The following is a 15,395-nucleotide window of genomic DNA, read 5'->3' on the forward strand; positions in this document are numbered from 1 at the left end:
TCTGCTACATAGAAGAGCCGCAGACCAATGATGTCTATATCATCAGCGTATGCCAGGATCTGGGTTGACTTATAGAAGATGGTTCCCGTAGTCTCCACCCTCGAGTCACGGATGGCCCTCTCTAGCGCCAGGTTGAATAAGAGACAAGCAAGCCCGTCCCCCTGGCGCAGACCCTTGGTGGTAGCAAAAGGTCCTGAGAGTTTTCCATCCACCCTCACCTGGCATGTGACGTTGGTCATAGTCATTCTAACTAGCCTTATCAGTTTGGCCGGGATTCCAAAAGAGCTCATAGCGTCATAAAGTTTTACCCTGGCTATGCTATCATATGCGGCTTTGAAGTCAATGAAGAGATGGTATGTGTCGTGTCTGTATTCAGCCATCTTCTCCAAGATCTGCCGCATGGTGAAGATCTGATCAGTGGTTGATTTTCCGTTTCGGAATCCTCTTTGATAGTTTCCGACTATCTCTTCGACGTGCGGGACAAGGCGATCCTGAAGGATCAGGGAGAATATTTTATAGGCGGTATTCAACACCGTAATACCCCTGTAGTTGTTGCAGTCCAACCTATCTCCCTTCTTGTATATGGGGTAGATGATGCCGAGATTCCAATCACAAGGCATCGATTCGCTATCCCACACCTCAGTAACAATTTGATGAATCTCGTTTTCTAGTCGTGCACCTCCATTCTTGACCAGTTCGGCTGCAATTCCGTCGGTTCCGGGTGCCTTGTTATTTTTCAGCCGACGGATAGCCTTTCGTGTTTCTTCTATGCTAGGTGGCAGTAGCATGTCACCATCTGCTAGTGGCGCTTCTAGCTGTTCGCTAAACTGGTCATTGAGTAGTTCATCAAAGTACTGAGCCCACCGCGAGAGGACCTCTGGCTGGTTACTGACCAGATCTCCATCCTTGTTGCGACAGCAGGTTAATGTCCGATGTATACTGTTATAGAAAAGAATGGTTCAACACTGTTATAGCCTTCCCAGATCAATTAACTAAATTCACGTTTACTTGCAAACTACTTTATTTACTCTTGCCGCCCCACATCTTTCAGATTTTTCTTCTAATTTGACGTGTCCTTAATTATAACGTGGTTGTTCTTAATCAACACCCTAGTACGGTGATAGCATCACATGGTAGATATCGCCATCACTCTTGATAGAAACAGTCAGAATCTTTTTAGCTCTCTTGAGCACGTTACAGTAAGGTTAGTTTCATTGTGGATCATTCTGCAGTTGATGCTGATCCGGCTGAATGCAGTGCGCACGGTTGTCTCACCTAACGCGCAGTATGTTGCAGCCATGTTGCGCAATGAACCATCTCTCTCTTTAGTGCTTTGTTCCGGAAGGCCATCCTGAAATAAGTAGTTCTTCCCACCCGCGAGCAAATCGTTACAAATTCAATTTTAATTTTCAAGCCATCAACATCCGCCGCTTTCTTGCTCGGAATTTCAACAAGGCTTTTTAGCATATGGCCGCTTAGGGTCTCTCGGGTACATCCGCCTCTTATTGTCATGCGTTTTCCTTGTCCCGACTCAGCCAATATTGCGGAGTAGTAGATTTGAGGGAGTAGTAGATTTGTGGCGGTCCTGTGGTACGTGGTCGTCAATTCGAACGACTCAATAACATACCCGTCATGGGTTCAAGCCCATGGACCGTCCCCCCGTAGCAAGGATTGACTATCCGGCTACGTGGTAATGAATTAAGTCTCGAAAGTCTATACAGGCCGGCATGTCCTCATAGGACGTTACGCCAAATAGAAGAAGATTTGAGGGAGTGTACATGTTCGATGTTCTGGGTATAGCAACCCGTTTTATAGGATATTCTGTACCGCACTTATCTGCTGATGACGACGGTGTATGTAGTATTCGAGGTGCTTAAGCACCAATAATGAGTATGGTTGGCTTTATTAACGATTCAATGAATTGGAATATCAACCATTTCACAATTAATATTGCCTTGAATATCTTGATTTATAATGGGAAGGGGTATGAGATGGGGCAAGTTATCATCAGGTGGCTATTTTGCAACTTTAATTATTTAAAAAAAATCATTATATCCAATATCATGTGTTTTCAAATCGGTTTGTGTAAACAAAAAATCTAAGTAACCATTGCCCTCATTACCCGTGGGCTGGCAGGGTGGCATGGAGCAAGTCCTTTCGCAGCAACGCGCGTTGCTAAGAGAGCTCTCCTCTCTCCGCTTTCTCTCTCTCTCGCTGAATGTTTACTCTCACGTCATTGTGGCGATTTTCGATTTTATATATACAGTGAACCCTCTCTTATCTGAGAGGCGATGGGACTCTCGAATAAGAGGAGTTTTCAAATTACAGAGGTTGAAATTGAATGAAAGGTCCAAACAAACAAGAAAGAGACAGAATATTTAGTATACAGCCTTAACTGTTGCTATAGGAAACTGCGAACAGGATTGCCAATTTGAGCATACATCATTCAATAACCATGGCAACACCATACACAAATAAGAGGGACACAGATTTCAGAGGTTTTCCAAATTAGAGGAACAAAAATGTACTGGAAATCAAGGGACTGTGCAAAATGTTCAAATAAGAGAGGTTTTTCAAATTGAAGAGGTGTCAAATAAAAGAGGGTTCATTGTAGTGAGATTCCTATACTAATGCTATAACGGGCCCGTTTATCCTAACCTCCCTACAAACAACGAGCTGGATATTTTATCATGTTGTGTGTAAAAACCTAGAGTTAAGCGGATATTCGGTGTGAAATACACGGAGGCGAGAGCGCGTTTTGGTTTCGACACAGTTTTGGCACTAACACAGTTACACATGTGGAAATGTGTGCGTTCATTTTCGGCCAGCTTGCTCAGTTTGATCTGCTCGCAGCGCTGTGCTGATGTCGGTGTCTCGCTTGCACTGCTGTACCGAAAGTTCCTCTGTGTGCTCTCGTTCTTGCTACCACACGAAATCGTCAGTACAGCTCAAGGATCGGCAGCGAGCGGCCGCACGTGTGTCAGCTTAAGTCCTGGTCGATTGATGTTATGATTTTGTAAAGTGTTCAAGTGTTCAAGTGTTGTGCGAATTGAAATGAAGCTGCGCGAATGATTCGTAATGCATGTTATGTACATCGCGCAGCTTCATTTCCTACCTTTTTTACAGTAATCAACGTGTACAAAAGGATCTACGCAGATATTCGGCCACTTCAACGTTTGCATCGATGGAGCGATCGATTTTATTTTAGTCAAATATTGTGTATCAACTTACGTAAATGTGTGAAATTGTGTAAAGTTAAAATGTAAATGTTTCAATAAAGTGATGAAAAAAATCTACGCGTGTTTGTGTTTTTTTTAGCTTTAGATAACAAAAAATACGCAGCGAGTGTGAGCGATCGCTGAATGAATGAAACGCACACAGCGCAACACGAAAGAAACAAATACAAGCACACGAAAGGATGCTCGCTCATGGGCGCGAGCATTGAGAGAGCGCACCGTGTATTTTATATGGGAGCGGGAGAGAACCGTGGTACCCGTTCCCGCCACCTTTTTTAAGCCTAGGAAATCTTCCATCGGCTTAACTCTAGGTTTTTACGCACACCATGATAAAAATTACCCGCTCTTTGTCCGTAGGGTGCGTAGTCAGGTTGGACCACAATAGGCATTAATCTGGCTTGTGAACAGTCTAGATAATTCTATTGTTTCGGATGAAGCAAAAATGTCGCACGAGACGAGTAGCTCTGTTTGCAAAATACTTTTTGTCGCGCGAGACATCGTCGTTCTATGTCTATTTGAACAGTCAGCCCGAAGTACAAAGTGAGTTGATATATCAGGTGGGCTTATCCAGTGCAATTTGACGTCTAAAAACGAAAATAGGAAGAAAACCTGGTTTGACAGTTAGATCCATAACAAACTGGATGCTTTGATGATTTTTCTATGGACTCACTCCTAACTCTATCCAAAATTTTCACAATTTTACTCGACATTTGAGATCAATCGGTGGTCTGTTGAACAAGGATAAATGCGCAGGCACTCTGATAAATTCCTCACTTTCAGTATAAAATCATGTTTGGTACATATACTCCTTGCTTGCTGGCAGAAAGGATTCAATCATTGTTGCCTATGTGTTAGATTTGGCGAAGGAAATGTTTTTTTTTTAATCTTTAGGCTTCAAATCTTCGTTGTAATCCAAGAACTGGCTGCCACGCAAGTTTTTTTTGCTTCTTTCTTCGTGCTACGCCTGAGTAAAACCACATACAATTTCTGCGAGATTTCGTTTAAACTTCAAGGCATACTAGATTTTGTTATGGAATAAACCGTCAAATTGTGTGTCGATGTATTGGAGAGAAAGAACAATATAAGCCCACCTGATATATACACTCACTTTGCCAAAGTAGGTATAATATACAGATGGGCTTATCCCGAACGATGTGACAGCCGTGCTGTTGAAAAATGAATAAAAATGACAGGATTCAGGGATTTGATCTTTTGTTTATGTGGACGTGTGAATTCCAATGGCTGTTGTGGTTGATGTGTTGTGAGCAAAGTGGGTATAGGGACTAGGTGGGCTTATAGGTTTGGCAGGAACGCCATATTGGACGAACGAATGAGAGGAGTGGATTCGATTGTGATACGTAGTTTTTTACCCACACTACGCTTAGCGCAATAAGAAAAAAAATTGTCCCAAAAAGAAACATTTTGTTGGATCACTTGGATTTCTTTAATGCGGAACAATCAGCCCATAATTCGATCGATGAATACTGTACGAGAATAAAGGTAATGGCAAAGGTTGCAAAACTGGGTACACTGTTAAGCCCGGGGGACACATTTCGATTTTCACTAGCGCATCTGGCGGCGGCTTGTGGGAGCTTTTTTTGGTCATCGAGGGAATGGTCATCCCGAATCTCAAAATTAAGTAGTTTTTCCATCGTTTGTTGTCATGAAAAAACAGGCAGGCCTTGGTCGACAACGGTTGTTGTGCCAAAGAAAAAAAAAACAATGGCGCTGCAGTAAATCAAAAGTTGTTTGATTGAAATACTAAATGCAACAAACAGAGCTAAAAATACAATATTTTTCCGATTAACTACTCTGTGGTTATTCTTGAGGTGCAGTGGTCAATTTTTACAACCTAAAAACATGCCTGTGATTGGTTCAAGCTCCAAATGGACCTGGCCGCCATACGTAGGACTGACTATCCTGCTATGGGGGGAAATCAATACATCACTGAAAGCCAAGCTCACAAGTGATTCAAGCAGGCCTTGACCGAGAACGGTTGTTGAGCCAAAGAAGAAGAAGATCCATTTGTATAGCTGGTAGCAACTGTAAATAAAATTTTAGCGCATGCTGGAGAACTAATTCTAAACACGCCTGTTCCGTTAGGAAGTACAGGAGAAGAATGTGGAGAAGCGTGACATAAAATATTCCGGAATGATAGGGAATACCATGCACGCAAATGCACTAGAGAGAGCAATTTGGTCGATGTATTTATGCGTGCAATACACAGCAGATCATTATTTAAGTTCACCTTCTTTGCAGAATCGAGTGCAAACAAAAATGAGCAACAACTATCCGGAGGAAGTCAAGCTTTTCTTTGAGTTTGAAAATTTAAATTCAAATGAAAATGTACTTCCTCTTAACAAGTCTTTTGATGTTATTATGGACACTTTAGATCAGTTGAATGAGCCGCTCATACAAGTGTTACGGTACTTTATTCGCTGGATTCGTCCGTCCTCACTCACTATCGCTCATATAATGTCTATCTCCCTCTCTTTTGATAACTATCGCTCTCATCCTTATCTGCCTGCATCTTATCGTTTCGCACTTAAGGCGAGTTTACAGTTCGGACACCACACATCCATTGCTATCCTCAGCGTAATTTTTTTCTTCCGCGTATGCTTCTTTGTGCCGTTTTCCCTGTCCTACACTTCCCTCGAATTCTAAATCTTGAACTCTTCCCCATTTTTCAGTCTATACACTGCATATGTGGTTTGCAATGGTCGTTGTGTCCTTTGTGCCTGGTATGTCCTCGATAACATATCTGTCGTTAGCTAGCACTGCCACTACCCAATAGGGTCCTTTGTATCGTGTCTCTAGTTTTCGGCTCTCGCACGTGGCCAATATATCCCTCTCTACCAACACCATATCACCTACATTGTACCTGCTGGGTGCCCCTCGCCGTTTGTCGAAACCTAATTTTGCCTTTGTTGTTCTCTGTCTATCTCCTCCACGGCTTTAAGTTTTCTCTCTTCTATGTTTTGTATTCTATTATCGTCCTAGTCCTCGAGAACTAAAGCTATGATATTACGATGCATATCACTGGGGTGGTACGATAACACCAAGCTACTTGGGCTCTGTTTTGTAGTTGCGCTTCTGCTGTTATTTACCGCCTATTTAATTTGCGATAGTTTCTTATCCCATTTTCGATTTTCTTCTTCTACCATGCATCGGAGAACCGTCAGTATAGTTTTGTTGTACCGTTTACCTGCCCGTTTGCTCGTGGGGATCCTGCTGCTACACGTATGTGTTGGCTATTATTTGCTTCACAATACTCCTCAAACGTTTTGGATGTAAATGCTGTGCACCCGTCCGTAATAATTCTACTTGGTGTTCCGAATATTGCTGACACCTCTTCTAAGAATCGTATTACCGGTGCTGTTTTGGTCGAGCTTACTGCTTTGAGTATTGCAAACTTTGAGAATCCGCACACCATGGCTAATATGATGTACTGATTCCCTCTGGCTGATTTTAAAAATGGCCTTAAGTGGTCTTTGTGTACCGTATGGAATGAAATCGGTTCCTTAAGTATCGGGTGCATGTAGCCTTCTGGCCGTCCAGTCTTTTTTATTGTATACGTAATTTGGACACGCTTCTATGTATCCCTGTACGTACTTTCTCATCTTAGGAAACCAAAACTTTTCCCGTAAACTTTCCAACACCCGATCGGTTCCAAAATGACCCATTTCGTCATGAAATGTTCTCACTATCCTCCACCGCACCCTAACCTGGTACGACCCACTTATTCGCTCCTGCTACCTTCCGCATTAATCTATGCTCTTCTATGTTATAGTTGTCGTGAATCTGTTTTTCAGCATTGGTTGTCGCAGGTTTTTGTAAAGTTTTCAATATTCCTGCTAGTTTATCATCCTGTTGCTGAATGGTTGCTAAGAAGTCTTCGGTATCTATGTCGATAGCTAATATTTTTTCTGCGACTGTGGTCTCTTCTCTCTCTTGCTCTACTGCTCCTCTGCTAAGTGCATCTACGTGAGCCATTTGTTACCGCCTCTATGCTCGATAACAAAATCATTTTCTTGCATTATTAAGAACCAACTTGCAATCCTAGGGTTCATCTCGCGTTTAGTTGTTAGTATCTTTAACCGCGCTACAATCCGTTTTACCACAAATGGACGGCCTAGCAGATATTTTCGGAGTCGTTCTATACTGGCTACCACTGCTAGTATTTCCAAATCGTAGCTGTGGTAACTGCCCTCTGACTCTGTCGTTTTCCGACTGAAAAAACTGATGGGTCGCCATCCTACCCCAGTTCTGTTCAACAGTATCCCAGCTAAACCTTCCTTCGATGCGTCTGTATGTAACTCAATGTCTACGTTCCTGTCATATAACGCTAATAAGGGTCTTTCTGTAAGCTTCGCCTTTAACGCTTGAAACGCTTCCTCTTCTTGTCGCCCCCATTGGAAATACACACCTTTTTTACTAAACTGTGTAGTAGTCTGGCAATGATATTAAATTTCTCTACAGATCTCCTGAAGTAGCCCGCCAGGCCTAGGAATCGTTGGATCTTCTTTGCTATCACATGGTGTTGGAAATTCCTTAACCCCTAGGCATTTAGCTTCTCCTGGTTTAACCCCGTCTTTTGATAACTCTACTCTAGAAACCACTTTGACATTAACAATTACTCTTTTCAGGTTAATTGTAAATCCGTGTTCTTTAACAGCCTCTAATAATTTTTCCAGTACCTTGATTGCCTCTTGCTTGCTCTTAGCTCCTATTAATATGTCGTCCACATATGTAACATGCTTCAAGCCCTGACCATCTTATCTATAGCACGTTGGAACACTGCTCCACTATTTACTAGTCCAAACAGCATTCTTTTGAAGTGGAAATGTCCATCAGGCGTAGAGAACGCCATCTTTTCCCTGCTAGATTCTGCTACAGGAACCTGATAATAACCCGAATACAGGTCTAAACTAATGAATACTTTTGCGTCTTCTAACGTATTTAAGCATCTATCTATTTCCGGTGGTGGGTATCGATCTTTTACCGTCTTCTGGTTTAGCGCCCTATAGGCAATTGCCATAAGCCACTTGCCATCTTTTTTCTCAACTAGCACGATTGGACTATTATATGCCGATACCGAGGGTTTTATTATGTCGTTCTCTAGCATTTTTGATACGATTTCGTGGACCACGTTTTCTTGTGCGTAAGGCAGTTTCACATATATTGGGCCATCTCCGCTTAGTTCTATTTCTATTTGTACTCCTTTTGCCGCCCCTAATTCATTCATTTCTTTGGCAAAACAGTCTCGATACTTATTCAACAGAGTTTTCGCTGCGCGTTTCATTGTTTCACTTCCCTCAATACGCACTTCTGCTTCTGTAATCTCCGTGCCCCATTCTTCTCCGCGTTCCTTATTTAGTATGTGTGTTTTTTCCTTCGTTTCCGTTGGCTCTTTATACTTACTAAATTATACCTTTCCTTCTTTGTACGTGACATTTATCCCTGGCTGCGCCATAATGTCTCGCCCAATAATCATGTCTACTGATTGTTCCTCATCGGGTACTTCCCATAGATCTGCTACGACTTCTATGCCATCTAGTTGTATTCGTGTTTCTCTCTTCGTGTTCACCTCCACTCTCGCTCCCCCAAATCCATGAAGGGTTCCTTTCACAAACCCTGGCATTCCAGCGAGCCCTGAAATTTTGGTACGAATGGTAGATACATTAGCTCCCGAGTCTACTAGTGCCCTGATTTTAATCTTCCCCATGCCTACCTCTGCTTGACATCTGCCCTCTCCTTCATCATCTAACGTATACACATTTAGTCTTCCGCGTCCCCCGATCGCCGGCTCCACCGTTCGTCGCATTTCTCTCCGTGCTACGGTTCTACGTCGGGGACAATCCGTCGAGATGTGTCCCATACCGTCACAGGTGAAGCAACGCCGCTTCGATCTAAGCGCCCCGCGGCTGCTCCCGGCGGCGCCACCCCATTCACCGATGCCTGGTTCTCGACCCTTGTTGCACGCTCGCGCCGCATGCTCCGCCGATCCACAGGTGAAGCACCTTCTCTCCCCTACTCGGTCGACGTGTCTGCTATGCTCAGCCACCGCGGTAATGTTCTCTACCCATGCAATTTCCTTGAGTAGACCTTCGATCGTTGATACGCGACTCGCTGCTACCCTTGCTCCCCGCCACATCTCGCCTAGCCCGTTCACAATGTAACTCGTCGTAGTCTCCTCGTTAAACCCGCCTTTTCATCCCATAGCTAACATGGCGTACACGTACTCGGTGGGTGTCTCTTCCTTGCGCCATTTTCTTGTCACCAGCCAGTTGTGGTAAAACGCTGCGTTTTTAGATGATGGGAATCCGGCCAGTATCGCACCTTCGAAATTGGACCACGTTTTGATTTTGCTCTGGTTTGCTTCCCATCACAGTTTAGCGCATCCGTTAAGGCTCAGTGTAAGTTGAGCTGGTGCAGTTTAAGGGAAGTTTAAGGTTCCAGTTTAAGGGGATTTGCTCGAATTCCCGATTATTCGTGCTCGAAAATGTCAATTGGGTAGTAATAAGTTGGTAGGCAATAAATAATTTAAGCAATCGACATTGTTTGAATTTATAACTAGTAAAAAAAAAATACTTTTAATAATTTAAAATTAAAGACGTTACATTTTATATGAAGTATACGATGAAATTGATTGCATATTTCATATTTCTATAATTTTAAAATGTATATCAAATGTTTCGTTCAATAAGTTTCTCTTCAAGAAAATCGATTTGATATTTTTCAATCGGTTGATTTCATTTTAAAATGGACGATTGAAAATAAAAGTATTAATTGATATTTTTTTTAATTTTAAAATTTATGTCATTATGGTTTGTACGCACAACACAATTGTAGGTACGGGCCATAGCAAACATTAAAATAATAGCCATCGCGAAAGAAATGGTTTAAAATTAACAGTCGTTAAAAACTAACCAGAGTCGTTAAAAATTGCTAGAATTTGGCATCGCAAACGCATTGAGTTAACAGTCGTTAAATGTTACCCGGGTCGTTTACGTCGAGCAGTTTTTGAACTGTCAAATACGTATGTTTTGTTTTGGTTGGGAAAGCGTCTATGAGTGTGGTTAGAATTTGCAACAGTGAACAACAAATTATAATAGAATACATAGCTATGAATATATTACCATTGATTTTTGCTCGAGATAACAACGAAAGCGATGCAGATTTGTCAGCGTATCGCAGGAAATGGCGCAAACAATTGGATCCTCTCATGCTTTCCGATAAAGCGTAAGTGATTGTGTATGTTATTAAAGATGTGTACAGCTCATTTTATGTTGTATTTCTGCTCTAATTTTAGATTTGTTCGCGTAGAACTTTCGCGTCAACAAAAGTTTGTTTAAAAGATCTTACATTTAATTGCTCTTGAACTAAAACCGCGTCACAAAAGGGGGCTTAAAGCAAAGCAAAAGCTGGCTGCAACGCTGAAATTTTTAGCTCAAGGGTCATACCAGCTAGTTGTTGGTAACGATTTTACCATACCTATGGCGCAATCAACCTTTTCAGAAGTCTTACATGAGACTTTGAGAATAATGCAAACACAATTGCTCAAGTATATAACGTTGCAAATGTCTGAAGTGGAAAAAACAGAAGCCAGAAATTACTTCTACCAAAAATCTGGAATCCCTGGTGTTGTAATGTGCATCGATGGATCTCATATTAGAATTCTGGCCCCTAACGGAGATCGTGTGCCTTACTATAATAGAAAAGGGTGCTAAAGTTTAAACGCGTTGATGGTAAGTTTAGTGCTACTCATATTATATTAACATATGAATTACAAGTACTGCTTTTTTAGATATGCGACAACCGTAAACTTATCCGATTCGTCGATGCAAGGTTCAGTGGCTCCAATCACGATTCATGCATTTTTAGTATGAGCCCAGCTTTTAAGTTTTCCGAAAGGAAATGAAGCGATGGAGACCTTGCTGAAGAGATGGAAATGTTCAAATTGTTGGGTATATATATTTTTTATATTTTGTGTTAGAACTACACTATGACTAACATACTCGAACTGTTTTTCTTCTAAGGTGACTCTGCTTATCCTGCGAAGCCATGGTTGATAAAGCCCAACAGAAATGCTGCACCTAATCCACCTGAGGCAAAATTCAATCAGAGACATGCACAAGCTCGTGCCGTGATTGAAAACGCATTTGGTGTTCTGAAAGGAAAGTTCAGATGCCTCCTTGGAGACAGACTGCTACGATATTCTCCATCCAAATGCGTGCGGATCATTAACGTCTGCTGTGCCCTGCACAATCTTTGCATAATGAATAACATGCCAGAAAATGATTGTTAGATAATCACCACTATTGGGCTTAGCTATCACTGAATTGTTCATTACCACTAGCAGGATAGTCAGTCGGGCACGGTTCATACCAGGCTTGACCCATGACGGACATAAAGTTAAAGTTATGTTTGTGTCTAATGTTTATGGGAAATAATTTTTTTTTATCAAGAATACCTGCATAGTATGAATATAAATGAAAAAAAAAATACAATGAAAATAAAATTTTAGCAACAACAACAATATGGAAATTCCACGAAGAAATTCATATATTTATTTCACTTCAAATTTTTATTTACATAACAGTTAAGTAAAGTTCAATCCACATTCATCATTTGGTGCAACCGCGGATGTAGGATTCCCCCTACAATTCATCCCTATTTAAGAATTCACCCCCTATTTTTTAAGAATCTGAGTTCTGTTTTTTTAAATGGGCTAGGATTTCTTGTTGAAACTGTAATGTACCTGTTACGAATGTCCTAGCCAATTCATTTAAGGCTTGCAGATTTTCAATAATTTTGTCATTTTGCTCAATGACTATTTGCGTGAAGTCTTCGTTGCTTGTGTTCCTTTCTTGCTAGTCTTTGTTTGAGCTGTATTTTTTGACGTTTCCGTTTCTTTGTGAATTGTTATGGGTTCTTCCAATTCATTTGAAGAATCTTCTTGGTTAAATTATATATCTACTGCTGTTCTTTTTTTGGCTGGTTCGTATATATCCGTGGAGCACTTGTGGACAGACTTAGAGGTCCCTGATTTCTGTTGTAACGGAAGCGGTTCTACCTCCTGCAGTTCTTCCGGTACTTCAATGCAAATCGAATCGGGAGCTGGAGCTACAATTTGATTTGCTTTGATATTGCCATCACTCGTTCGTCTAAATCGTCGATTTTTAGAAAATTTCCTACTTCTCCTCCTGTCATATTCTACTGTTTTTTTGTTTTCCGTTATTTTCCTCTTAGTGATGTTTTTTTTTTCGATCCAAGCCTGCGATACAAATGTGGTTACAGCAAAGAAAGATTATTACCATAATATTCTCAAAACCTCTATGAAGATATATACTCACTCTTAACCATTCTTTGCCTGACTTAGAAGGTGGTCCTAGTGCGTTTAATTGTATCGCCAAATCGTCCCAAAAACTTGTCTGACTATTTTTTGCTGTTCCTCTTGCCACTTCTGGGTTTTGCTCCATTATATCTAACAGCTTTTGCTGCTGAATTTTGCTCGCTCGTTGCACTGAAGATCGTCTATGATGTAAACGTGTTGTTTTTAATTAAAACGACTATTTGTAATCATTTTAACACTTACTTTTGGTCTTTCGGTGTTCCACTCATGATTTTACTCCCGACTTGACGACAGACAGTTTTTGACTGGCATAAATGATACCAAGCAGTAGCACGGGCTGACAAAATATTTTGTCGTATTGAACCGATTCGTAGAATATTTCTTCGAACAATAAGTATGATACCCGGGGAGCAAAATCAAACTGCTTTCTTGCTCTGACTCATTTAATTGTGTGTTTGTAAAGCAAGAAGGCATGTTTCATTTGCTGGTTAGGTTTCTATTTATACAATGGGGCTGGCTTGCAGTCCAAAAAATTCTGATGAATTTTTGTAACAAATAAAAACACGTGAGATTCTCACACTCGATCGTGATAGGGATGGATAAAATTGCAAAAGTAAACGGCCATCTCTTCCAAATGACTCCGCCAAAATTGGAAGCAGCACCAGATAGTAGGTATAACACTCCAATTTCAAAGCCGTCAGGAGCCAATAAGAATCGATTCCAACCCGTGGGTACAGCGGGTGCGGTTTTTCGGAGTCGGTATAAAATTCGATCATGCCCGTCATGGGTTCTAGCCCCGAATAGACCGTGTTCCCATACGTAGGACTGACTATCCTGCTATGGTAACAATAAGTCACTGAAAGCCAAGCTCACTTCACTAGTGGGCACAGGCAGGCCTTGACCGACAGCGGTTGTTGTGCCGAAGAAAAAAAATCGATAGTTCAATTTTAGACCCAAATTATCAGTAGGTGCAAGAAAGTACGAAAGCGATTTTGACCCATTGGAGCAGCGAATTGAATCGGGTCTTGAATCTACTTTGGTCCGACCCGACCCAAACACGCTGCACCAATGGGTTCAACATGCACGTCTAAACAACATAATATGCCCGTCATGAGTTCAAGACCCGTTTGGGCCGTACTTTTCATACATAGGACTGACTACCCTGGTACTAGTATTCAATAAGCCACTGACAACATGCCCCACTTGGGTCTCCCAATGGACCGGTCTCCCCGTAGCTACGACTGACTATCCGGCTGCGTGGTACTAATTCTTTAGACCTGCATGTCTACGGAGGAAATCACGCCAAATAGAAGACTGATAACCAAGTACCATTATTGGTACAGGCAACAATGGTTGTTTCGTCAGAAAATAAAAATAAAAAGTAGAAGAGTAACACTTGGATATCTACTTGGACGAAATAGGAAAGTGACTTGATATAATTACTTCTTAGGACTTAGTAAAAAAATTAGAAAAACATATTTTTCCAGCTAGGCTCGGTCATTTTCCGGGATTAATGTAATTTGTAGGTAGGCAATAGTGCAAAGTGATTCGTCTTAAGAACCGTAACAAATATGTACAATTATTAAACAAAAGCTAGGAAATGTTTTATTTAACAGTAAACAGTTTATTTTAACAGGAATGAACAACAAATGAACTCGGTTAAACCAAAATTAACTTTAAACGACTGTTAAAAAGAGTTCATTTATTCGCGATACCGGCTCTCAATTAGTTTATTATTATTATTATTATTACCCAAATTGAAATTACGTTAACAAATTGAGATTATTTTTTGTCATACTGAAGCTAAAAAAAGATTGATTAGTGGCGCCATCTGGATGTCCAAAATTTAAAAATCTATGTAATTATATTAGATGTGTAACTCGAGTCAATAGCTACGAAAATAGTCAAAAAATTGACAGTAAATAGCAATGTCCGCCGATTGCTCTGAAGCAAACCATTCATCTTTTTTATTGTTTGTAGGAAATAATATTTCAGCGAGTGCGTTCCCGACGAATCCGCGTAACTCGAATATCCGCGTAGGTCGAATTTCACGTTTTTTGACTCAAATACTGTTGATTACCCGGAGTTTTGATTTAGTACTTTTGTACACTTTATCATTTATTAATTTATTTATTTATTTGAATCAAAGTTATCGGGCAGTATGCCTAAATAACTTAATGGTTACAGAGTACAAGTTTAAAGTATGGCCCTAGAACTAACTTGAATATGCTGACGCAGCTGACTAACGGATTGATTGAAATCTGCTGATAACCCTAACCTATTATACACATCAATCATTTTGAGCAGTGGATCATTGGCACCAAAACCAGTCGATCTAAAAGGGCTTCTTAGTAGCTCTCTACTTCTAAGACCTCTAGAGGGAGTAGAAAAGCAAATAAAATTCAAAATGTCAGGTGCATCAAAATCTCCAATTAATAATTTATGCATAAAAGTTATCTGAGCCGTAGTTCTCCTATGCTGTAAAGTCTCTAAGCCAAATAGTAAACACCGAACATTATGTGATGTGATTTGATGGGGACACCAAACTACACTGGCAAATTCCAGGATGGGACGGACTAAAGAACAGTATAATGTTTTTAAACTGAAAGGATCTTTAAAGTCGGCCGAGACACGTAAGACAAATCCTAACAGAGCTTTAGTGACGATAGTTTGATAATGGCTGGATAAACTAAGCTTACTGTCTAAAATAACTCCTAAGTCCCGAACCTGAGAAAAACGTGGAACGCTGTTTTCATTGATTTTTTCTTCTTCTTTGGCACAACAACCGCTGTCGGTCAAGGCCT

At 40.9% G+C, this 15,395-nt stretch overlaps 1 long non-coding RNA gene across 1 annotated transcript; it reads left to right on the top strand.

Moving 5' to 3' along the window:
• The first annotated feature begins 10,595 nt into the window (after positions 1–10,595).
• On the top strand, positions 10,596–11,744 carry LOC121601626. The gene is made up of 3 exons (XR_006006146.1): positions 10,596–10,984; positions 11,044–11,203; positions 11,276–11,744. It is a non-coding gene; the product is annotated as an uncharacterized LOC121601626 (long non-coding RNA).
• The last annotated feature ends 3,651 nt before the right edge of the window (positions 11,745–15,395 follow it).

Source organism: Anopheles merus, unplaced genomic scaffold (assembly GCF_017562075.2).
Source record: "Anopheles merus strain MAF unplaced genomic scaffold, AmerM5.1 LNR4000130, whole genome shotgun sequence".
NCBI lineage: Eukaryota > Metazoa > Arthropoda > Insecta > Diptera > Culicidae > Anopheles > Anopheles merus.